This window comes from Vanessa cardui, chromosome 5, assembly GCF_905220365.1.
Source record: "Vanessa cardui chromosome 5, ilVanCard2.1, whole genome shotgun sequence".
Lineage (NCBI taxonomy): Eukaryota > Metazoa > Arthropoda > Insecta > Lepidoptera > Nymphalidae > Vanessa > Vanessa cardui.
Genome location: NC_061127.1, coordinates 160,470 through 187,869, shown reverse-complemented (window position 1 = coordinate 187,869; position 27,400 = coordinate 160,470). Strand labels below are relative to the sequence as shown.

The window sequence follows — 27,400 nt, the reverse complement described above, 5'->3', positions numbered from 1 at the left end:
ATGTTCGTGTCGGCACTAAATAATGCAGCACGTGTTTATGTTAGAAACGATACTTTATGTTGTAGAATACTACACCTAACATCAAAATATTATCGTCTATTCACCAGCCTTGTTTAACGCTTTAGTAATTTACCACTTTATTATGTGTGTTCATTTACACTAATCTTAAAGTTAAAAAGAAAAAATTAAAGCCGATTTGAACATGCTACCAGAATGTAAAATACGACAAATAATAGTTTTAGAGAAATAAACTTTATCTTTAACTCTATTTTCACTATGGATAGTAAGTGAGTCGTAACGAATATAATGCGCGTGCGATCGAAATGTGACTTTTTGGAACCGAGACACCCGGGATCCTCCAGGTAGAGGTAGGGAAACCGTCGATGCTCGCAAAATTTTGGTGTATGGTATAATATATTGGCATAATTTTAAATATTTCTACTATCAAGATAATTCTAGTGTTTGGATTAATAATAAGAGAGGATATATTGTTAAATATCAATAACGTTTAACGATTCTAGCAGTTAATCATACACACAAGCATACCAATCTACACTTACATTATCCGCGCAAAACAAGTCCCCCGTTCTGGAATAAAACTAGCTATAACATTATGTCCCCCGTTCTGGCTTTGGCTAAATCCGATAGTTATTCAGACTCTTTGCTAACGCTCCTTTGCTCCATATCTGTCATTTCCGATATACTTTGCCAAAGTTCCACCGCATTCCGACATTGCGCGGACTACACACAAACTTTCCACTTTTATTCCACAATTTGGGGTCAACAAGTTAAGATTGGATGCGAGTAGCCGGAGAAAGACCACAGTGGCGTGCACTTGGAGAGGCCTATGTCCAGCAGTGGACAAAAAAGGGGTTAAGATGATGAAGTTAAGATTTAAAATTCATAAAAGAAATATAAAGTTATGTCACTACGTATTACAAAACAAAGTCCCCCGTGTCCCGTGTCCCGTGTCTGTCTGCATGTTCGCGATAAAATCCAAAACCGCTAAACGGATTTTCATGAGGTTTTCGCAAATAGAGGGATTCATATGGAATGTTTAGGTATATAATTTATTAAGGTTTTTGTGTAAATAATTTGAAATAAAACGATACTTGTTAAACATGTCAAAAAAAAGCATAAAAAATATACAGGGTTACAGGTTAAGTCGACCGAAATCCTTTAAGAGAGGATAGATTCCATCATTCCTAACCGATTTGACTATGGAACCCCATATCCTAAACCTAACCCTTCTCAAGTTATTGGCATTTGAATTTATTTTATAAAAATGACAGATTTTTTGACGACTGCCCCTTTATTTTTGTTTTGTGTCCCAATTTTGTATTCTTTTTGCTATTTTTGAGTAGAAGATTAGTTGCTTTATTATTTTAAGCTACAAAACTGCCAGTAACTATACCAAATGAGTCGTAGTAGACTGTCAATTGTTAAAAAAAAATAATTACATTTAAAAAATATATTTTTTATTTCTAAGATATCTTTAAAAAAGTCTATGACAGATGTACTGCAGATATGCTAAAAAATATCTACGGCTCTTCAGCTTTCCGATAAGGTATAATAACATAGGGTATTATTAGAATCCTTGGAAAAAATCTTTAAACAAAGACGCCCGAGTAACAAACGTTAAGCCGCTCGCAGCGCCTGTTGTCCTGCAATGAGTGCGAGCGGGACATTTTTCAATGTAAATAGGTACGAGAGGCATAGGTAAAAACTATTTTGTTGTTATTGTGTGTGCTTTTTGGTAATTCCTTAATTCCTTATTCAGTCTGCTTACGCGATTCGTCCGTGGTAGATGCGATACATAGTGCTCTTGGTTTTTTACTCGATTTGGCTTGTTTTCTGGACTGTTTCTTCCTATTCGTGACGTTTGTTAACTTGTGTGTTATGATAATTAGTTATCCCGTCTTGGTCGAATTTTGACTCATCAGTCCACAAGATTCTTCTAAATAACAACGGATCTTCTAAATCTGCGTTGAGCATAAATCTACAGAAGTCTAGTCTCCTCGCAGGATCTCCTTCTTCGATGATATGTACTGGCGTGAAGTGGTAGGGGTAGAGACCAGCAGTATGCACTGTAAACCACATTTTCCACTGTGAGAGTCGAAGTCCTCGAGCAACAACATTAGTTGACGTAGTGGGATCCTGTCGAAATCGTCGAATTATCTCATCATCTTGCTCTTCGTCGTCGTCATGAATTCGTGGTCTGCCTACGTCTGTTCGTCATCTTGAAACAGAGCCAGTCTCTCTAATTTGCCGATAAACTCCGTCAAAGACACTAATATCCGGTATACGGCGATACGGATAACGTACTATGTATTCTTCACGTGCTCGTGAAGATACACAGTTGCAGTACCCATAACAAATCAGAATATCAGCATATTCTTCATTTGTAAAGGTCGTCATTTTCAACAGTTCCAAATCAGAAATACAAATCAAGGTCCAGTTAACAAGCACAGTCACGAATAGGAAGAAACAGTCCAGAAAACAAGCCAAATCGAGTAAAAAACCAAGAGCACTATGTATCGCATCTACCACGGACGAATCGCGTAAGCGACTGAATAAGGAATTAAGGAATTACCAAAAAGCACACACAATAACAACAAAATAGTTTTTACCTATGCCTCTCGTACCTATTTACATTGAAAAATGTCCCGCTCGCACTCATTGCAGGACAACAGGCGCTGCGAGCGGCTTAACGTTTGTTACTCGGGCGTCTTTGTTTAAAGATTTTTTCCAAGGATTCTAATAATACCCTATGTTATTATACCTTATCGGAAAGCTGAAGAGCCGTAGATATTTTTTAGCATATCTGCAGTACATCTGTCATAGACTTTTTTAAAGATATCTTAGAAATAAAAAATATATTTTTTAAATGTAATTATTTTTTTTTAACAATTGACAGTCTACTACGACTCATTTGGTATAGTTACTGGCAGTTTTGTAGCTTAAAATAATAAAGCAACTAATCTTCTACTCAAAAATAGCAAAAAGAATACAAAATTGGGACACAAAACAAAAATAAAGGGGCAGTCGTCAAAAAATCTGTCATTTTTATAAAATAAATTCAAATGCCAATAACTTGAGACGGGTAAGGTTTAGGATATGGGGTTCCATAGTCAAATCGGTTAGGAATGATGGAATCTATCCTCTCTTAAAGGATTTCGGTCGACTTAACCTGTAACCCTGTATATAATTCAAAGGTAAAAATATTGAAAAAGAAAACTCATGTCCGCCTGTGCGAAGCCAGGATGGGTTGCTAGTATACATATAAAGATCACAATAAATGAAGATATCGCATAAAATAACTTTAAGCCTCCTTCTTTTTATAGCCAGATAAAATAAATGATAAAGAAATAAATTTGTATCCCATTGTATTCGAAGCGCCGCATCAGTCAGAGTCGAACGTTATCATAACGTGATCATAGTTAATACGCCGTCGGAGCTGAGGGAAGGTATTATTGGACTTCCCGAGCCTTTCCGCGAGCCGGATATCGCTGACGACAACTCATATAAAGGGGTTATTCTATGAATCATACACCTATATTATCATTTTGATCTTAATACAAATGAAAATAATTTATTCACTTCGGTCAATATTATAAATGTGAAAGTAACTTTGTCTGTCTGTGCTCTTTTACTATCAACAAATAAACCGAATATTATGAAATTCGGTGTGAATCAAACTTGAGCTACAAGGAAGGACTATGGCTACGTTTTTTGTCGAGCACGTGACAACCAACCCCCAAAATCGCAAGCGAAGCCACGGGCTACAATTCATGGATGATTCACACTACAAACTAACACGTAAAAGCACTGATAGTTTTATTTCAAAATCTGGTAGTGTGGGTAGTACTCGGCGTTTGATTTATTCAAATTTAAATACACTCGCATATTTTTTAGTAGAATTAAAAAATATATTGCATACCTACCAACAATAATATCTGCTTACAACAACAACAACGGCCTGTATATTCCCACTGCTGGGCTAAAGGCCTCGTCTCCCTTTGAGGAGAAGGTTTGGAACATATTCCACCACGCTGTTCGAATGCGGGTTGGTGGAATGCACATGTGGCAGAATTTCTATGAAAATTGTCACATGTTCCTCATGATTTCCTCACGATGTTTTCCTTCAATGCTGAGCACGAGATGAATTATAAAGACAAATACATATGTATAATAATATAAAGAAAAGACATATCTGCGTATTCAACATATTTTTAGAGTCCTCCTAAGTAAGATGAAATGAAAAATACTAGACTACTTAAAAGTCGATTTACGATTATATAACGCAGTTATATAATCTGACTGTACTGACTTATTGCTTTATTTGGAGCCGGTGTCAAAAAAAAATCGGTTGAAAAGGAGACTTCAACCGCAAACCCAAATTATTCATTGCAAATAAAGAAAAAGACCTTATTCTCAGTAATAATTAATTACTATATCCGTATATTAAAGCAATTAAACCAGCTGGATTGTTGTATGTCGTTATCTGTGTAGATGTTGTATACACAATCGTCAGTGCGTCTATTAGTGATCGTGTAACTGTTTACCGACTTGATTGATTGAAGTAATATATCATAATATTATCGAATGTGTTTTGTTAATGGTTCATTTGTACTCGCGTGCTACGGATATGTTTCCGGAATTATATCATTAGTAATACACAAACCCAGACAGCCATAGAGGCGGTTTTCTCGCGATTTATGCTACATAACATCTGGAAAAAATATAAATCAAAGACAAAAATATTTATTATATATAGAAGTGCTACGTTTATTTATCTACTACCGATTCGGAAAATAACCTTGGTATAACCTTGGTATAATAGGTGGTCATCGAATTTCCAAGACATTCTCTTAAATTTTACAATTAAACACTGTTGATCGTTTTCTGGATACCTATTGTAAAAACGTATACATTACAAAGATTCACTGTGTGTCGTGTATGTCGTAATATTGTGTCGAGTAAGTTACTTTTTAAACATCCCACAGTTGGGAAAAGGCTTCCACTTATGTTAAGAAACAACTCTCACTTCACTGTGGTAAGTTTGATGAGTGAACATGTCGCAGAAGTCTCAGTAGTCTACCACATGCAGGTTACCGCCAGGACACCATAGAGCACGAAATTGAATAAGTAATAAAGCTCTAGTGAGCTTAAATGACGATTCAAAAAGTATATTTTCATTTTTATTTCCTGCATGGATATGAACTCGCAGTCCTAGAAAAATAGTACTAACATTTTCAATATATTATGAATTAAGATTTGTTATTTGTGAGTACAGTGAAAAAAAATTGTTGACTCTTATATGAGGTTTTTGCCCTTTGATCGGTCCTCGCGGATGTCTTGGTATTTCGCATATTTCCAATATAGCCCGCGGTGTGCGCAAATATTATTTTATTAATACTAATATTATATATTGTAATTTAGTTATTGCGGAATTTGTAATAAGATATTATTACGTTTAACTAACTAGCGAACTTTTGCGTTTTTAGTTCATTGTTCGTCATTAATTTCTCAAAGATCGCTTTTAGTGATAAGGCCGCCCTTCAATTTTCTGTAATGAACCATTTTATATGTACTGTTATTTTATATGATATTGAGTGCAATAAAGTTTTTATCTATCTAATTTCTGTATAAACCGCTATCATATATCAATTAATATTGAGAAATTTATAATTTTATGATAACAATCAAGATTTCCAACGCGGACAAGCTAACTGCCGCATATTTAGTTATAGTCAACAAGTATCTTCAAAAACACTGACCGGAAGCTTACATGACCACAGAGAATTCACTGCGCTTCTAAATACCTAGCAGTACACATTCGTGCCTCTTAAACGAGGATTATGGGTGTAAAACCGCTGAAATTTACGTGCTTAGTTGGTCTCATACTCGGTAGTTCAGGCAAACATAGTGAGGAAATTTACTTCTGTTAGATGAAAATCTCCCACATGAATCTATTAGAACAACGTGGCGGAAGAAACTCTTTCCTAAAAAAAGAACCCCGGCATTACTTTTCCAAACTCCAGGCTGTATGATTATTTAATAAAAATTATTATTATTAACTAATAATTACTAATAATTTTAAGTTTCAGTACTTAAGGTAATAATATTTTTGTTAGAAAGACTAACATATCTTCTTCTACGGCTTTACGCCTCCGAGTGTACGTATCTACGGCTACGATACTCTACGACTTTTTTTACTACAAGCTTTCAATTATTTACCTGTCTTTTGTACTTAATTAGAATATGGGATTATTGTAACGTAAACAATTATGGGTATAAACCAATACAGTTAATAATCGTTAAAGGTTACAATGTTTGTCTATATAATTATATTTATCAGGCTTCAATTTTTATTTCTTTTAATTAACGAGAATATGACAAAAGCTTGATTATGAAAAACTACTAAGATTTTTTTTAAAGCTACTAAGTAATGCTTTTTGTAAACTTAACTAAACTGACTGTTATTATTACGTTGAAATATTATTATGTTTCTAAATATTGTTTTAAGAATTAGTCATTATTACCTATTTTTTTTATTCTTTACATAGAACTGAATTACATCCTATAAAAGTAAGTGTGATAAATTCCCATCACAATTTAACGAATCGCCTACAAAGATAAAAAATAAACGAAATTTTCAGTTTTATTTCGCAGCATTCAACGCAGACAATTACAGAATTAAGTGAAAATTGCTGAGATGAATTTTTGTTTATCTCATTTTGAAGTTGTTTTTGTTTTGAATATAACATTAAGCACTATTTAATATACAAGTGTTTTATCGACTGTGGTTTCAGGTGGATTAGGTAAGAGTCGAGATGGCCCAGTGGTTAAAACGCGTGCATCTTAACCGATGATTGCGGGTTCAATCCCAGGCAAGCACCGCTGATTCATGTGCTTAATTTGTCTTTATAATTCATCTCGTGCTCAGCGGTGAAGGAAAACATCGTAAGGAAACCTGCCTGTGACAAATTTCATAGAAATTCTGCCACATGTGTATTCCACCAACCCGCATTGGAACAGCGTGGTGGAATACGTTCCAAACCTTCTCCTCAAAGGGAGAGGAGGCCTTTAGCCCAGCAGTGGGAATTTACAGGCTGTTGTTGTTGTTGTTGTAGGTTACAATAGAGCCTTCATTTTTTGCGTGATTTTTTAAGGATCAGTCCTTGTGTTTTTAGTTCAAGTTTCACACAAAAAATCATCAGATTTGGTTCAGCGATTTTGCCGTAAAAGAGCGACAGATAGACAGACAGACAAAGTTAATTTCACATAAATAATATTAATATAAATTACAATTAAATCTCTAGGATTGTTTTTTTTTTTCGACTATTAATTTACATCTTAAGTGTTTAGTAGTAGACTTAATAAACAGCTAGCTTAAGTCTGAGTTTGAGGCGACAAGCGTACTGCTCGTTGTTGATCTCAAAATGTTCGTACATTAATGTGCCAACAAACAGATTTACGTTACCAGCGCGGCGCTCGGGAAGCGCACTGTGCTTATGATAATTCATACTTGTGTTACATACAATTCGCTTAATTATGTACTGTTTCATTACAGTAGGTATAAGACTTTCTTGACGGTTCTTGCCGGCACCGTAGACCCGGTGGTAGCCTCACTTAATTGTAAAATGACAATTCAAAAGTGCTTGTAAAAGCCTACTTGAATAAAGTTTATTTTGTTTTAGACATGTTTGGCATTATATTCAAAAATAGAATACATTATTAAAATAGTTAAAAAAACCGGTTTCCATAACAAGGTTAACATACAACAAAAAATAATCAAAGCTTCTTTATGCATTACTTATGTAGATGATGTTAACTTCATTTTATAAAGTTGTTCTCCATCGTAAAAGTTTCGTTGTAATTTTATTTATAGCCTGTGTAGCCTATTTCGTAAATGAAGATTGTAATGATTGTATGATGTTAATTAATGGACTTCGCGAAGAATGCAAAAGTTTTCAACTTTCTCCAGTGATTAATAAGCGCAGTCGACAGTATCGATGCTATCAAAGCATCAGCCCGGTCATCCATCAAAGTTAAACTTCCAAACTCGTAGCGGGTTATAATTACTGCAATAACATCATTTCCTTGCAATTTTATTTGCAAATTATGTTTTTTTTTAATTTTAAAGTTTGAGAACCAGTCACAGCCTGTAAATTTGCTACTGCTGGGCTAAGGCCTCCACTCTTCAAGGAGATGGTTTGGAGCTTATTTCGCCACGCTGCTAGAATATTGTTTGACAGAAGTATGAGATTTTGTAGATTTTGTTTTAAATGTAATAAAATTCATATTTCTTGTATAATAACATATATAAATTGCACACAGCGTTGTCTAATTAGTTACTTAGATTACCCTCTACACACAAACAAATAAACGCTACATCTTTATTTTACTATTATTGTTTTACATATTTGAAGTGCCTATTTATAAAAATAATTTATATTTAAAATGATTATATAATAATTAAATTTATGCTAACGTTTATAATAAGAAATGAAATAAAAATTATTTACAAAAAAATCTATGAAAGGAGTATAGATCATTCGTGGAGTTTATACAACAACAGCCTGTAAATTCCCACTGCTGGGCTAAAGGCCTCCTCTCCCTTTGAGAAGAAGGTTTGGAACATATTTCACCACGCTGTTCTAATGCGGGTTGGTGAAATACACATGTGGCAGAATTTCTATGAAATTTGTCACATGCAGGTTTCCTCACGATGTTTTCCTTTGCCGCTGAGCACGAGATGAATTATAAAGACAAATTAAGCACATGAATCAGCGGTGCTTGCCTGGGTTTGAACCCGCAATCATCGGTTAAGATGCACGCGTGCTAACCACTCGACTCGAGTTTATATATTTATGTATATAAATGATTGTAATATTAAATATATAATAAATAAAATGTTCTGGTAACTGATTATCTGATTTAAGACATAAAAGAAGACCCGCTGCTCTTTCTCCAGGAAAAATGACATAAAAAGTGTCAATATTAACTGTGATCTGTCAAACGGCGTCGATGACTATAAACACATACCGACACCATACTTGTGCTCACTTCAATCAATAACATTTTTAGACGGCTTGAACTCTGGAATCCCGCCAGCTAATTTATTAACGAGATGAAATTTACTCGCTGGCTGAGCGCGAACGTATGTTAATATCAATTTCGCGCGAGTCGTCTCCGAGGTGCTTTTAAATTTAACATTATAATTACACGAAGCCCCAGCAAAGGTCACGAGTTATAACAGAAGGTCTTCTTGGATATTGCTAATTTTAAATATTACATAGAAAATGTCTACTAATGACGACTTTACATCACTTTGAAGCAATAATAGCCAGTGTGTATGTAGGCTTTAATTCACAAAACAATAACTTTTTATCGTAGAGATAATTTAAAACACAGTTGCTTTCCGCCGGCTGTACGCTTGGATCTCATGAACTGCGTAACGGATTTTAATAATAAACAAAGTGAGTTAAATGGAAGGTATATGCATAATACATGTATATTGTAATAGAGAAATGTCGATGAGATTTCAATTTTCCTAGCCGAAAATAAAACAAGTTTCTTTGGGAGCCGTGGTTGTAACCGTGTACGAGTAGGGACGGGTAGTTAGTATTATTACATAAATGAAAACATGAAGTTACTGAATGAAACAAATACACAAAATTACAATACATATTCAAATCTCACAAATTATAGTTACTTCCACAATAGGAGCGCATGCGAGAGTCGTACATTTGTACGCTTATTTGTACAAATGTAAGTTTATTTGAATAGAACAATGAATTTTTCGATACTCTTGAAGTCGCTGGATCAAAAACGAGGTCGGGTTTTTATAATCTGTCAAGGATAAAAGTTATTTTCTTTCGATATCTCAGACTTCCGCCACTTCTTGCTAATAGTACACAATAACTTCTAAGTACAGTACTAGTACTAACTAAAACTATAACTATTTGCTATAAATATATATAATATATATATTTATAGTTTATTGAAAATATAATAATAATATACTTTATTGTACACCACAGTCACACAATAATTTAACAGTAAAAATGAAATATACATCGCTAGGTAGCGATTTCTACCAGACAACCTTATAGGCTTAGAAACACAGTCATGATTTCAGAGAAGGGTGGTGTCACATGTTATAATGTATATTAAATAATAATTATCATATAATATACATACACATATTCATACAAAAATATATAAATATATACTTACTTAAATACTTACTTACATACATACATACATACATTCAAAATGCTATATCAAATATCAAAAATTGACAGATTTTTTGCTTGTTTAATAGACAGAGGCAATGCATTCCATAATTGAACAGCTTTTACAGTGAAAGATTTTTTATAAAATTTTGTACAGTGAGATGGAATTCTAAGTGTTAAATTATGTTGTGATCTTAGGAACTTACTAGAAGTCCCCAGATAATTAAATCTTTCTTGTAGGTAGGTAGGTAAAGTCGGCATAAATAACACACAGTACAGAAGCGAAAGAGTATATGAATTCCGGCGAAGGCGAATAGGTAACCACTTGAGTTGATGACGAAATTCTGATACATGGTCATATTTGCGTAAACCAAATATAAACCGTATGGCGACGTTTTGAAGTCTCTCAAGTTTATTAAGTTAATCTTCAGTTAGGTTGAGATAACATGCATCAGCATAATCAAAAATGGGGAGAAGTAGGGATTGAGCCAACATAATTTTGGTAGGAATGGGAAGAAAGTACCGCAGTCGTTGCAACGAGCTCATAGCTGCAAAAGTTTTCCTACTAACCTCTTGCAGTTGGCAAGACCACGATAGGGTTCTATCCAAATACACTCCCAGATTTTTAACACTATGACTGTACCCTACTATTCTGACTCCGTCAAATGTAATGGCTGGTAAGTTAACCCAGTCAACTCTCGAGACCAAGTTTGGCGAGCCAATGACAATAGTCTGGCATTTATTTGGATTGTCTTTTATACCGTAAGAATTGCTCCAGTTTAAAATTCTAGATAAGTCATCATTAATACGAGCAATGGCAGACGGTAAATCTTCGAGAGTTGACTGTGTATAGATTTGTACGTCGTCTGCATACATGTGATAGAGAGAAGATATATTGTGAGTGATAGCATTAATGAAGATAGAAAAGAGTAATGGTGACAACACGCTTCCTTGTGGAACCCCTGCACAGACATTACGCCAAGTTGATAAGATAATATATAATATTTTCAAGTGGTAGTGCCACGCTGTATACCTTCGGGTTACAGCCGAATGGGCCGGCACGCCCGGGGAAGTACCACTCTCTCACTTAAAATCGGCGTAAAAGTGGTAGCTATGGTAAATGAGAGTTCCGGAGGCCCAATCCCCCTCCCCCCCAAAACTTGATGGTTGTGCAGAATTTGGTAAAATTACCCCAGGAGGGTACCATCAGCGACAGCGGTGGAGAATCTCTCTCTGGGCATCCATGCTCAGGACATACACCACCTGAGCAGGGATGCCCAGGCTGCCCTCCGAATTCTGGGGGGGGGGGGCAATTTTGCGCTCGCCACTGTTCGGGGCAAGCGAAGCAGGCATCATAAGGCAACTCCTACCACCCTCGCTGTGGACTTCTGCAACATAAGGGGACTCAACTCCAACCTCAACGTCGTTCACTACCATCTGGAAACGGTGAAGCCGGCCTTGCTCTTTCTAACCGAGACCCAGATATCTTCTCCCGCCGATACGACTTTTCTCTCGTACCCTGGGTACAAATTGGAACATTCTTTTATACCACGAGCTGGGGTATGCGTTTACGTCAGAGATTATATCTGTTCTCGACGCCTCGGCAGCCTTGAAGGACAGGACCTATCGATTGTCTGGCTGCGTGTAGACTGCGATGACCATCCGCGAATCTATGCGTGCCTTTATAGGTCCCATAGCGGTAATGCCGAAACCGATCGACTGGTTGAGCACGTCCAAATGGCTACAGATTCCGTGCTGCAGCAGATTCCATCCGCAGAGATCATTATTCTGGGTGACTTTAATGCTCACCACGCAGAATGGCTCGGCTCACGCACCACCGATCATGCGGGTAGATCTGTTCTGGACTTCGCTCTAGCAAATGATCTGACACAACTGGTCAACTCGCCAACGCGAATACCGGATGTGGAGGATCATACACCTTCCCTGTTGGACCTTCTGCTGACTTCGCATCCGGATGGCTATCAGGTTATCGTCGATCCCCCTCTGGGCTCGTCTGACCAATGTCTCGTCCGGAGTACAGTACCGGTTGTGCGGTACTCACGGCCTCGCTTTGTTGGGTGCCGCCGAGTATGGCACTACAAGTCAGCAGATTGGGATGGGATGCGGTCTTTTTTTGCATCTTACCCATGGGGGCAGATTTGTTTCTCGCCGGATGATCCGAACGCTGCTGCTGACTCCGTTGCCGATTTGGTGCTTCAGGGTATGGAACTATTCATTCCTTACTCTGCAGTACCCATCGGTGGCAAGTCCCAGCCTTGGTTTGGTCGCTTCTGCAAAACTGCATCACGCCGAAAGTGGGAACGCTATCAAACCTGGACTAATGCATCTGCGTCTCGTGATGTAAATACCAGCGCATTCAAAAAGGAATATAACTCTGCCTCCAGGTCCCTCAAAAACTTGATTACTAGGGCGAAGACGGAGTACATTGGCAGAATTGGCAAGAGACTGATGCGTCTCCCTTCAGGAACACGAGCGTTCTGGTCTCTCGCTAAGGCTGTCTTAGGGAATTTCTGTCAGCCCTCTTTTCCATCTCTGCACAGGGAGAGTCATTGGCCCATACCGCGAAAGAGAAAGCTGATCTTTTAGGCTGTCTCTTCGCGTCGAACTCGACTTTGGATGACCAAGGAAAATCTCCACCAACAATTCCGCGGTGTGATACCACGATGCCGGAGGTTAAATTCCGCCAAAGTGCAGTTCGTAAAGCACTTCTTTCCTTGGACATTCATAAGTCGAGCGGACCCGATGGTATCCCTCCAATCGTGCTACGGACATGTGCTCCCGAGTTGGCACCGGTCTTAACGCGTCTTTTCCGGCAATCCTACACTTTAGGCGTCGTCCCGAATTCCTGGAAGACAGCTTTGGTGCATCCGATCCCTAAAAAAGGCAACCGCTCAGACCCATTCAATTATAGGCCTATAGCCATCACCTCCTTGCTCTCTAAGATAATGGAGTCCCTTATTAACTGCCAGCTCCTGCGGTACCTAGAGGAGAATCAGCTGATTAGTGACCGCCAGTACGGTTTCCGTCGGGGTCGCTCAGCCGGTGATCTTCTAGTTTACTTTACTCACAGGTGGGCTGAAGCAGTTGAGAGCAAGGGGGAGGCATTAGCAGCCAGCTTGGACATAGCGAAGGCCTTCGATCGCGTATGGCACAAAGCGCTTCTTTCGAAGCTTCCTTCCTATGGGCTTCCCGGGAAATTATGTAATTGGATTACCAGCTTTTTAGTAGACCGGAGCATCAAGGTAGTTGTCGACGGTGCATGCTCTGACTTAAAATTCGTCAATGCTGGTGTTCCACAAGGCTGCGTTCTATCACCCACTCTGTTTCTTCTGCATATCAACGATTTGTTGCAAATCGGGAACATTCATTGCTATGCAGACGACAGTACCGTTGACACCTTATACACCGGCCGCGCTAATATTTCTCGGGAAAACGTCGAAGAGAACAGGAACAAATTTGTGTCTGAAATCGAGTCTTCATTAAACGAAGTCTCGAATTGGGGCCGGCTAAATCTAGTCCATTTCAACCCCAAAAAGACGCAAGTTTGCGCGTTAACCGCTAAAAAAACACCATTTATCGTATCTCCACGATTTGAGAACATTCCGATAGCCGCTACAGGTATCGGAATACTTGGCGTTGATATTTCGAGCCTCGTTCAGTTCCGCGGTCAATTGGATGGCAAAGCCAAATTGGCTTCAAAAAAGCTGTGCGTGCTCAGCAAGGCGAGACAGTATTTCACGTCGGCCCATCGCCTAAAACTTTACAAGGCGCAAATTCGGCCTCACATGGAGTACTGCTCTCACCTCTGGGCGGGTGCTCCCCAGTACCAGCTCCTTTCATTTGACCGCATCCAACATAGGGCGGCTCGAGTTATCGACGATCAAGCCCTTTCCGATCTCACCTGCAAGCCCCCTGGTGTTGCAGATGTCCATGGGCGATGGTAGTCACTTTCCATCAGGTGAGCCTCCTGATCGTTTGCCACCTATGCCATAAAAAAAAAAAAAGCTTTTTGGAGTAAATTTATTTTAGTGCAATGAACATATCACCATTTACTTATTGCGTTCGTTTGTTAATAATGTGAGGTTATAATATTGGTGCATATATTGCAAACAGTTGAATAATTGTGATCTTTCACATACTTCTGACAGTTTAAAGCATGTTTTTCGCTAGATATTTAAATGAATATCAGATAAATTATTGATATTTCTTATTCTAAGTTGAATCACCGGTTACAGGTAAAGATGAAAATATTTCACATATAACAAAATAAGTTGCACACGCTGAATATAAGAATACATTTATATTGTAATGTGTTTTTTCAAATAACAGCAAGATATGTGTTGTAAGTATCGCTAATATTTCTATTTTCCACTCCAATGAAGCGTACAGCTTCTGTCAAGATGGATGATAAGAGTTAATAGTCTACAAGATCAGTGTCAAGATTGCGAGATTCATCTCATATCGACATACGCGTTTCGCATTCAATTTTCTTTTATATATTTTTTACAAACGGGCCACCTGATACAGTACCAATTCGCCACTGGAATATGAAATTAACATGTTGTATCTCTTCACTCCTTAAATCGGATACTAAGTTTTTCTATTTGACGTTAGATTATTTGGAGAATGAGTACTCCTTTGCCAGCAGGTAGATCATTGAGCTATAGAGTCCATGAATGAACAGATACTTAATATTGTGAGCTGAGATGACCCAGTGGTTAGAACGTATGCATCTTAACAGATGATTTCGTGTCCAAACCCAGGCAAGCACGACTATATGTTTGTGCTTAATTTGTGTTCATAATTCATCTCGTGATCGGCGGTGAAGGAAAGCATCGTGAGGAAACCTGCATGTGTCTAATTTCATCGAAATTCTGCCACATGCGCATTCCATCAACCCGGACTAGAACAGCGTGGTAAAATATATTCCAAACCCTCTCCTCAAAGAAAGAGCTTAGCCCAGCAGTGGGAAATTTACAGGTTGTTACTTTACTTTATTTTTTTATGAGTGATTTTATACTGTAGTTATATTTAAAAAAAAATGGTCAGATAAAACTGTGTATTCACTGACCCGTATTGGGGCAGTGTGACGGAATGAGCCCCGAACCTTCTCACATGAAGAGGAGGTGGTAGTCCAGCAGAGAGGCATCAAAAGGCTGCTAAGTGCTACTTACAGACTGTTACTTTATTATAGAAACAAAAGAACGCCGTAGTGTTATAATTTTCTCAGTGGCAGTCGCAGTCACCGCAATCTCACGTCGGTCTCAATTAGCGCGTCAATCAAAATGGCCGCAAGATATCCATTTACTATGGCACTGTTTTCTGGAGTTTAATTAAGGTTAATGCCAGGCCCTTTCATTAAAAACCCTCTTGCGGTTTCTTTGTGTAGACACCGACGGACAGGCTGAGACATAAATATACCTCTGTATCAATAACATTAGCGAGGACGAGTAAAGTAGAAATTAGAAAAATGTCTATGTTTTGATTTTAGATTTACTTACAAGTGAAGTCTGTGTCCGTAGCCATTAATAACAGGCTCTCATAAAATGTTTGTTGTATCTCTAATATATAGAGAGTCATTCTATATACTAGTACACCTTGTTTAGGAAATCGATATATATATGAAAATCTTCTGTATGTGTGTATGTAATTAAAGGGCTCATTAAGTGTTGGAACGTTTTCGATGAAGTTGGTTATTTTTGTTGCTTGGGTGGGTTAGATTGGAACAGCTAGGTGGCTTGGCAATCATGATGTAAATATAATTATTGTTTAATCCGGACAAAGTTGAGTTAATACTACTTATATATATATTATATGTATTATATGTATTCAGAATGGCTAAATATATATACGTATATACATTATTAGCCATTCTGTATACATATAATAAAAACAAATATTTCAATATTTAATGATGACAAGCTGTACCAAATTCGATTTGCATTTACAAAGACATTGCCTAATCAAATAAAAACGGATTTTCCCTCGAAAATGTTTTTATTTTGTAACTAGCTACTCGTTATCTCGTAGAGGAAAAACTAAAGGTATTTTTTCTTGAATTTATTTCTATATTTATTATTCTTATATTCTCTCGTGCGTTTATTTAAACTAACGGTCGACTGTTGGTCGAAATTCGAAAGTAATAGTATGTGATTCATTCAAATCAAATCTAAATAAACTTTATTCAAGTAGGCTTTTACAAGCACTTTCGAATCGTCATTCTACAATTAAGTGAAGCTACCACCGGTTAGGAAAGTAGATTCTACCGAGAAGAACCGGCAAGAAACTCAGTAGTTACTCTTTTTTAACATTTAATTTTTTAGTGTTTGTTATAATAATGACAAGGTGACACCTTGTCATTATTAAAATTCAAAAATCCAAGGATACGTCTTATGCACATTCTTGGTATTTGAGTCAATTTTCGAATTAATAATACGCTATCGAAATTGTTGTAACCAAAAAAGAGCAACGAATTTATGGTCTTAGTTAAAATTGTAATTGATATGTAACGCGTCCACTACCCGGAAATTGCTCCACTAAAAAATTGTAAGTTACAAAGTTTGCAGCACCGAGTTTGCTGATCCAATCAGTTAACTTCGTTTGTTTTTTAATATCTTTATTTATTATGGCGGTAAAAGGGTTTACGAGAGTCTGGTCAACTTATATAACCTTGTAGTCATGAAAAGTTAGGAAAAAGTAAGTGAAAAGTACCTCAAAATGAATATCTCTTCAAAGTGTCGCATCTGTCATTTTCTGTGAAGTATATATGAGTTAAAATTTGTATATATAATATTCATTTGATACATTTAATATTGAGTCGAGATGGCCCAGTGGTTAGAACGCGTGCATCTTAACCGATGATTGTGGGTTCAAACCCAGGCAAGAACGCTGATTCATGTGCTTAATTTGTCTTTATAATTCATCTCGTGCTCAGTGGTGAAGGAAAACAACGTGAGAACGTTGCATGTGTCTAAATTCATAGAAATTCTGCCACATGTGTATTCCACCAACCCGCATTGGAACAGCGTGGTGGAATATGTTCCAAACCTTCTCAAAGGGAGAGGAGGCCTTTGCCCCAGTAGTGAGAATTTACTGGCTGTTGTTGTTGTTTGTTGTAATACATTTAAATTCTATTAATTTTGTTTTGCACAACATTTTGTGTATGAACCTCTTTATCGACTAAATTTATTACAGTAACTGTAGTTGACAATCGACCAATCAGAGATGTATTAGTGTCATGAATATAGTGATATTCAATTTAGGATTGATTGAAATATCGAAAATAAATTATCATTACCTTGTCGCTACTAAGCTTATATAACGAAATTGTATATACATCATGACATTCATTAGTCATTTATTTGTTACAAACTGTTCAATCTATCATCGACGTTATATTATTCGGAATTGAATGCAACACATTTATAAAACCTAAACAATATAACTTCAGTTTAGGAAACAGGAGATAGTGAAGTTGACAAGTATTTTTTGACATTATATTTTATGTAAAAAATTAAAAGCCGAGTCAAATTCAAAAATCTTATTGAATAGATTTTTATATAAATTAAATTCTAGGATAATATATGTATATAACATATATCTATATAAACTAGACATGTTAAAATTGTGTTCAAATGTTTGTGATACTTTTTCATAACTGTGTGTTTCTCTCAACATCATTTATAATAAAATAATAAAAATGATGAGATATAATATTATGGATATTATGACGAGGTTGGGACGTTTGCCAAATTCAGATTGTCACTGAACAGCCGGAGTGGGATATAATACTTGACTTTAATACCCACTCAATGTCTTAATAAAGATTCATGAAAAAAAAACCTCGAAAAAATATTGTAAAAATTCATGAAAAAAAAATTGGATTATTAATTATATAACAATACCGTCAGCTGCGGTTACAGTATATATTACATTAAACACTCATAATGTTTTTATATATTTCATTATAACCCAAGAATTGAAATTACTTCATTATTAAATATGTGTGGTTTGATTTAGATTTCGTTTAAATCAAATTAAAATAAATAATTATGATCTTCATTTAGTATTTACAAGGTTTTCACCAATGGAAGAGAGCAGTAACTATACTTATATAGATATAAGATGTTATTAATTAATGTTTTGTGTAAATTGGCTAAAATAGGACGATGAAAGTAACGAAATATAATGAGTGTCAACTTTAATGGTACCGCGTAAACCATTATAGTTACATAGCTAGCTACGTTTATGTTAACCCATATTCTTATCGTGTACTACCGACTGCTATTTAGATTTAGATACTAAGTTTCATAAAGAAGGCATATGCAGTAGTTAATAAACTATATTCTAATGATATTTTGACGACCTCCATGGTCGAGTGGTGTGTACACCGGTTTTCATGGATACGCGACTCTGAGGTCCCGGGTTCGATTCCCGGCCGAGTCGATGTAGATTACCATTAGTTTTCTATGTTGTCTTGGGTCAGGGTGTTTGTGGTACCGTCGTTACTTCTGATTTCCATAACACAAGTGCTTCAGCTACTTACATTGGGATCAGTGTAATGTATGTGATGTTGTCTCATATTTATTTATTATTTTAGTATTTCAATTGATTATTTCTGTTTAGATGTAAATAGTTTTTATTTTGACTCGAAATTAAGCTTACAATAAAAGTCTAGCCATTATTCACGACATACGAGCAAGAAAGGTGTGCTGTCAAATAAATATCTATATTATAAAACTAGTAAGTGTCTTTAATTATAATTAAGATCCTGACGTCCAAAAAGTAAAGTGCAATGTTGTAAAATAAAGTGTTGTGCAGTTTGAGTGACTAAGATAATAAGGCCGTAACTCGTGGGAATTCAGGACCGTTCGCATAAATATACAATATGATTATTTTTATTGACGATAGACACTATTGACATCTGTAACAATACCGACACGTGTGTATACGAATCAATAACGATAAATCTAAATCGTAAATTGAAATATTTCTATTTCCGAGCGTTCGGGATGGATGTTTATGTATCGCTGCTCAGAGCAACACCGACGTACGAATGCGATATAAAAGTAAAATCATCCTGTATTTCCGTTCATTCTACACAATTCCCACTCGATTCTGAGTCGAAAGAGACACGAGTATCCCATGTGAATGTTATTAACAACTAGAAAAATCAAATCAATTTTACCCAAGTAACATTCACTATGAAGCGTTTTTCAATCGTTAGTTAAATACTACCACCGTTTCGGAAAGCAGCTTCTAGCGAATACAATGTTCTTTATAATTTTTAATGTCCTGTGATGGAACCAGTACTCTTTTCCATGAATAATCTGCGTACCGCTGAGTGTTCGTGAAGCGTTTCGAGACTAGAATTTGATGTAGTGCGGTATGCGGCGGCGATGATTTTACACCGATCGTAACCGATTCCATCAATCGCTTTATAACCGGCGGGTATTCGCTCGTTAGCGTTGACCGACCGACTGGCTGATGCTCTGTATGAAATTCGATTTATTTCATTGATTTCAAGGCATAGATACGAGATTCCTTTTGCCAGTGATTTAACATAATATGACAATAATTCAATGAAGGCAGAATTCTTTGCATATTTTTAAAATATTTTAATGATATTTGGTATAAACGACACAGGCTACGTTTTATGTCTTGTATCTGACGATCAACCACAAAGACACGAGTGAAGTAGCAGTACTATATATGTATACGATATACGTAATATATATTAAAATCAAAATAGTATAAATGAAAAGGTAACAGTCCCTGTTACCAACTATTACTCTCTTTGTTAAACCGGCGTCTTTCGAAGTCTTGCTTATTCACAAAAAACTATTTGGAAATACATGAAACATAAATAAAAAGGCACAACGAAGTGCCGCCTTTTCGACTAAAGCGGAACTAATAACGCAAACAAATCGACTCCTTTATAAAACTTTCCTCACGCTTCGAATATTTATATAATAAGAAAGTATTAAGCGTTTCCTCGCAAAGGACCCGCTCATGGCGGCGAAATTGCTTTTATTATATTTCACCTTCGGAATGGTTCCAACTTTATTGGAATCGAACTCGAAAGCTTGTCAATAGCTGACATGACATGGGCATATCACAAAATCGATTCTTTGCTTTTTAAAAATTATTGTAAAATCATTCAAGACTCACTTTCCTTATTGAGCAGGTGTAGAGCTTATACAATATAACCCTTCTGCTTAACAATAATAATATAGACTACTCTACGGTACTAGGCATTGTATTGGTGCCAGAACTTCATGCGTCACTTGTAAATTTAAATACGATGTAATTCCGAACCGCTGAACACGAGAGGGGTTAAAAATACTAACTAAGCACATGAACGCTTACTTAGTGGTGCTCACGCTGTCGATGATACTTAAAAATAAAATGCAGTAGTGGTTTGGATTACTACCTAATTTCTTTGGTTCCGATGCACATATCGTATCCACTAAAGTATCTAAGCTCATTGGACTCGTTCACCATAACTAGCATTCATATTAATTTTGGAATTATTTTTAAATAAGATTTTTTATTATTCTTTTTTTACCAGTACTTCAGTATTTCAAAATGAACTTAAAAAACAAAATGAAATAAAGTTTGAAGCTCGCTGGCAGTCAATGGTCAAATAGATGAGTTCCATTATCAATGCTCTCCAAAACCAGTCAGTGCACAAATGGGCGAAAGTTAAACTATAAGGAAACAGTATAAGGGCTATAAGGTAGTTAATACTCTCATATCTAAAGTACGCCTAATAACAAAGTTTTAGCGTTCTGTAATCATGCTGTTGGTTTCGGCGGGGTCGTCCGCGGGCGGGGGTTGTTTTCTCATGACACAAGTAAAATTGTAGACATTTCCGCAAACATTTCTAAAGCTGTATATCGCCACAATGCTGTGAAAGCATTATTATTCTGAATGCGAATTATTTGTCCGCGAAGTGTACTCGACTCGCAGCCGACAGACCTCATTCCTTGTCTCTTCTATACACCGACATAACCTTCCTATTGGCATATAGTCACATAGTTATTGAGTGTAGGGATATTTTTTATAAGATACGTTTGAGACAAACTTTACTTGGTTGTGAAAACCAACCACCACCAAGTAAATTTCTCTTACTTGACTGAGTTGTAATATTAGCTAATCAGTTCATTCTTTTATAGATATTAAAGGTTCTTCCGTACGCTGTACAACACCAGACCAATTTCAAAAGCTTAAACTGAACACGACATATTATGTTGCGAGGAATCAATATGTTCACAGCTTGTCGGTTTTAAAAGATGACGTTGCTTAAATGCATGTCCAAATGTCTATATCTACTAAAATGTATGTTTAAATTAGTTGGGATACATTTTACTCACTGAGAAGAAAGTATAGTCATAAAGAACGATAACAGTCTTGTAAGTAAAAGTAACAGCCTGCAAATTCCCACTGCTGCGCTAATGGCCTCCTCTCCCATTAAGGAGAGGGCTTGGAACATATTCCACGACGCTGTTCCAATGCGGATTGGTGGAATGCAGACGTGGCAGAATTTCTATGAAATTATTCACATGCAGGTTTCCTCACGATGTTTTCCTTCACCGCCGAGCACGAGATGAATTATAAACACAAATTAAGCACATATATAAAGTGGTGCTTGGTTGGGTTTGAACTGGAAATCATCGGTTAAGATGCACAAGTTCTAACTACTGGGCCATATCGGCTCGTCTTGTAAGTATTTGCCTACAAAATTTACTTTTATTTTTACAACATGAGCACATGGAAGTATTGGAATTCTAGTAATGACTTTTCTTATCGTTTGTTATTTCCACTATTATAATCCAACTTACAATAGTAATAGCAACATGTGGTCCAAAATTTGTGAGGACTACCCCATTTTAGTTGAAGATAATCATGGTATATTTTTCCTTTTATATATTGAAGCTATATCCAATCAACCGATTATTATAAAGAAGGTTTTAAAAAAAAATAATGTACATCCCCTACATGAAACACATTACGAACGAATGGATTTAATGAAAACCAATACTCTACAATAATGGGAGGCTGGGGAAACATTGACATTCGTTCTTAGGATATTTAATGAGGATAAGTTAAATACGCGCGTGTATCGGTCCAAAAACGACTGATTCCAATCAATCTGAGACGGTATGTATTTTACAAATAGGTATACATTTAGTCAGTCAGTGTATAGAACGCATCCATCTTAACCGATGACTACGGGTTTAAACTGGTTGAATTTTCATGTGCTTAATTTGTTTTAATATTTCATCTCGTTCTCGGCGGCGAAGAAAATCATTGTGATGACATGCATGTGGCTAATTTCAAAGCAATTGTACCACATCTGTATCCACCAACCCGCATTGGAGCAGCGTGGTAGAATATGCTTCAAACCTTCTACGCAAAAGGAGAGGAGGCCTTAACCCGATAGTGGGAAATTTACAGGCTGCTGTTGTATTGTTTTGCTTCCTGTCCTTGCTTGCTGTGCCTTTATTAAACAAGTTCAGTGGACCAGGAGAGCCTTGTCTTAAATCTTAAATCTAGATTTAATCATACTTCGATAGTCCACATTGATGTATGTTTATAATATACCAATGCACCATTGCTCGAGCGATGCTCGATTGCATAGATCGGTTTCAATTATGACATTCGAATAAGAAATTATTAATATTTTGTCCTTGTAACAACACACCGAGAGGGTTGGCTGTGTAAATAAACTTAATATAATATATTGAATATTATGAAAAATATTGAATTAAATATTGAATATACTGAAATGTACTTTTTGTGAGGAATTTTATACTACAAAGTTCTTGTTCTTCTAGCATATGTGAATCTACATTCCGGATACATGTTTGGGATAATTAAACACGTAAAATTAAAATTTAATTGATCTGTAAGAGCTCTAATAATTAATTAAAATTTTATTTTAATTATAATTCAAGAAATATTGTTAATTTTACAGATACATGGAATATTTTCCTGTTTTTTTCTGAATTAATAATAGCACTTTACAATTAATATGATCGAACCTATTAAATGTTTTAAATTTTGTGTTAAATGTTACAATTTATTTACAAAGAACTTTATAAAAATCGTGTCAAAATTCCTTTAACTCGGTCGAAGCGTTGAATGTCAATGACAACAGAGGTACATAGATTTTGTTCTTCATTTCATTTATAATATACTCGTAGAAGATTTTGAGAATCATCACATTGCTTTGCTCGTCAGAATTTCCTTAATTTATAAAGCAAGGGATTGTTTGTAAACAGCAGGATTATTATATGGTGTCGTCGCTTGTTAAATTAATGTTTTAGAATTAACGGACATTTTTATCTTAGAATTTACTTTTCGCGTTGGTTATGACATTTTTAAATTACAAGCTCTATGTATAAAATTGCAATTTCCATATTATGTTTCATTTTAAAAATTAACTTTGTGTCGTTCGTGTGATATTAAAATAACGAACGCTTTGTATTTTCTCTCGACTTTCACAATTTCACGATTTAATGAACCAGCATTTAATGGGACGCAATCGTGATTACTTACATTTTGTCAAGTATATTGTAATTTAAATGTATTGAAAGTGTTATATGAGAAAATGTTATTGGAGAGGTCTACTTATCGAATATATCTTCTGAAATCATACAGTAAAAAAAAATATACAAGTACACCCTTAACGTTAACCCAATTTACTTGAGCTCGTCGTATGTACTCCACCCCCAATCGACGTGTCACTCTCTACTCTTCACACATCATCCCTTACCCAATCTATCAATATTTTGGTCTCCACTTCTTCCTCACTTCCCATCCATCATTACTACTCATGTGTGACACACTTTTAATCGAATTTCATATATTTACTAATACTTCTTTAACCTTTAAATATCTAAATATTTAAAAAATATATATGTATATGATAAAAATGTATTCAAGAGATAATATTACATATAAAAGTAAAAATGTAATATGAGCTTCTATTGCAGCAAAATAATTTTTCCGACGACAGTTATACGAACAGATAAAAGTGCAATAATTTATCCCGTAGAAAACATTGAGGCATGCAATTATTATGATAATAACAAGGTATCAAATTAGCTTTTATTTCATATGATATTGCTGTGCAGATAATTTAATAACGCTATAACTAGCTCGGCAACGTATAGTTTGTATTTAGTTCCTAGCGTCGCCAGGTCGTTTAAGCTCCAATTAAAATGTGGACGGTCTCCGGGAATAAAGCCGACAAGCCACCGGTGACGCACGTGCCTCGCTATCTTGAAATATTGATTCCACTATTATTTTTTTAAATTAGCTTACCATAAAGGGAGGAATATAAAGCCCTCACAATTTGTGCGAAACGTGTAGTTCTAAAAGGTCTCGCAGACAAACGATGTAGTCGCGTCGACCTCGTCAAAGAAAATAATCCGAAGTGTAAAGCTAAAACTTATATTGAGTTTGCTATACGCTCATTAATAACATTTCAAATTGGAATTAATTTATATAGTAATTTCTGTATTGTATCGCGGAATTCAAAAGATCCAATTTCAAGTTTAAATTTTTATCCATAGTAAAATTTAAATGTGGAATTGGTTCTTTTGTAAAAAACATTTTTTTTTATAATATGAAAAATATATGACATCTAATGAAATAAGTTCTTATGAAGTGAAGTTATTTCTTGTGAAGGTGTATAAAAATTATAACATCGGTATAAAAATAAAACATATAATTTTGCTTAAAAATAAATGTGAACTGAGAAGAGCAGAGAGTTTTAAAAACAAGCTGCAGACAATTGTTCGTAACAAAGTGAAGCAGTCAGCTCCATCGAATTAGTACGCCAGAATACCTACTGGAACATTTGATTTCGTTGTTTTTTGTCTAGTTTTCGTATACGAGACCAGATCTGTAAACACTCAGTTCTATTGGCTAATAAGAACAGCTATTGCTTGATTTTCGGAAATTAAAAAAAAAAGATTGTTCTCTCCGTTACAAGATTTGATACTTTGCCTTACAATACCTTTAATTTGGTTTATAATTATCATATTGGTCATAGATTACCAATTTTGAATTTACTTGGAGATAAGGCCTTGATTATGCATGGGGCATATATATTTTACCAGCATGCTCAGTAATATGTACTGGTTTGAAGGGTGGGTGTAGGTGTGACTATAGGTACAAAGGACATAATACTAAAAAGCACGCTACGCAAAAATTTGCTGTAAAATCTTTATTTATTAAAACGACTAATGAAAATAAGTTTCGCAACATACATATACTATGCTAGGCGATAACGATGTAAAGAAAAAGCTTTACGGCTATGTGTGCTCAGAGTATTAGTTCTGAAGCTAGCCCGACTTGAGACGTTAATCCTCTAAGTTCAAATAGGTATAGCGCTGAAATATGTATGTTTCGTATAATAATTCTTTTCTGAAGATTAAACAAAGTTGCTACTTAATATTTGTTCATTCTCGAAGGCGACTGGATTACATTGCGAGATCCCTGTTGTCGGAGTCGCTCGGTCGAGGGGTCAGCGGGGAATTCTCGTCGTGATTTTGATTATTTTTTATGCGGCCTCCACAAATGCGTCGTGAACGCGAATGGAGATTTTTACGCCTGATCACGACTTTTATGCATATTCGCAACTTAAGTATATAATATAAGAATTTAAATTAACATATAATTACAGTTAATCAAAACGGGATAGTTTATAAAACGTACGAGAAAGGAGGTTGTCCGATTTGGACACTTCTTAGAACATCAATCTAACCGCAAGGTAAATATTCCGTTTTGAATAACTGTAATTTAGTATATTATATGTTTGTGTGCGTTAAATAGTTTAGTTGTTTTGTTTTTTGTTTTTATTTATGTTACTCGATTCACGCAAACTATTACTTCTTGGAAGTACAAATGTCACTAATTCTGAAGCATGCCGGTAATTTAACGAGGAGGGGCACGCCTTCGTTAGTGACCACACTGCACCCATATCAAAGGATTTTCTAGGAAGGGAGCTAGTATTTTAGCGTCCAAGCTCTTTGAACGCGTACTAATGCTAGAAGGTAATGAATGATTATGCCTCTAGAGTGAACACGACTTCGCACGAAAAACACGGAGCGAATTCACACTGTGACTAAGGCAATGGTCTGGAAGCAGCATTAAATAAAGTAATTTTACTAAAGTGACATGAAAATATCAAAACGAAATGTACGAGCTCGACATTAAAAGTTATATGAAGAGCTGCCGTGACCGGGAGGTCTGTTGCGTAAATCTTGTCGGTGGCGCTACGGTTAGCGTACTATTCACTGGGAATCTTTGTATAAATATTCTTCAGCGATATGAATAATTTTATCCAAAAGCATAAAGCACATTGCTTAGAAGACTACGTGTCAATATATTGAATTATTGAAAATTCGTATTCATGTAGAAATTGTGGCGTACATGCTATGAAAACAATGATTCTCAAATAACTTACAATTCTTCGTGATACAGTCACTCTTTTACAAAACAATTCCAGAAAACTTTCCTAAGTGAAAAGTTGTGAACTTCAAAACATATATAGTAAATATATGTCGCTTAATGTATTTTTATTAAGCTTACGACTTTGTAGATGACAGCGCACCCCGGGGAAAAGTCTTCAGGCCGGATCGTTATCAAATAAAAATAAAATAAAATACATAAGTATACTGTAAATTATAACAGTTAGAAAATATAAGTAATCCCGCCGAGTTTCTGTCGCTTGTCGTTCTCAGGTCTGAAGTATTTATTTATTCGTCTATATTGAATAAATAGTTTGACCTTGACATGTTCAGTGACTAATGAGTTTTTCATGAGCCAACGGCGAAGGAAAAACAGAGCATATTGTTCTAGATTAATAATAATAATGCGTTGAATTAATAGTAATTATTTGTACGGGTAGTAAGTTTTACTTACTTATTATTTGTAAAATTGTATGCTTGTATAACGTTAGTTTTATTTGTATTTATATACTTTATGTGTGTGCGATAACGTCAGATACATTTCGTATTATTGTATCGAAGAATGCGCTTCTGTCACAAGTATAAATAATACTCTCTTCTACATTCTGAGTGTATTTGAAAATGGCACGAAGTGTTGTCGTAAGATAAGAA

General features: G+C 35.8%; 1 protein-coding gene across 1 annotated transcript in view; it reads right to left on the bottom strand.

The window, feature by feature from the left end:
* LOC124530076 overlaps nt 1–27,400 on the bottom strand; it is a 267,561-nt gene that overhangs the window by 99,490 nt on the left and 140,671 nt on the right. The window lies entirely within an intron of this gene.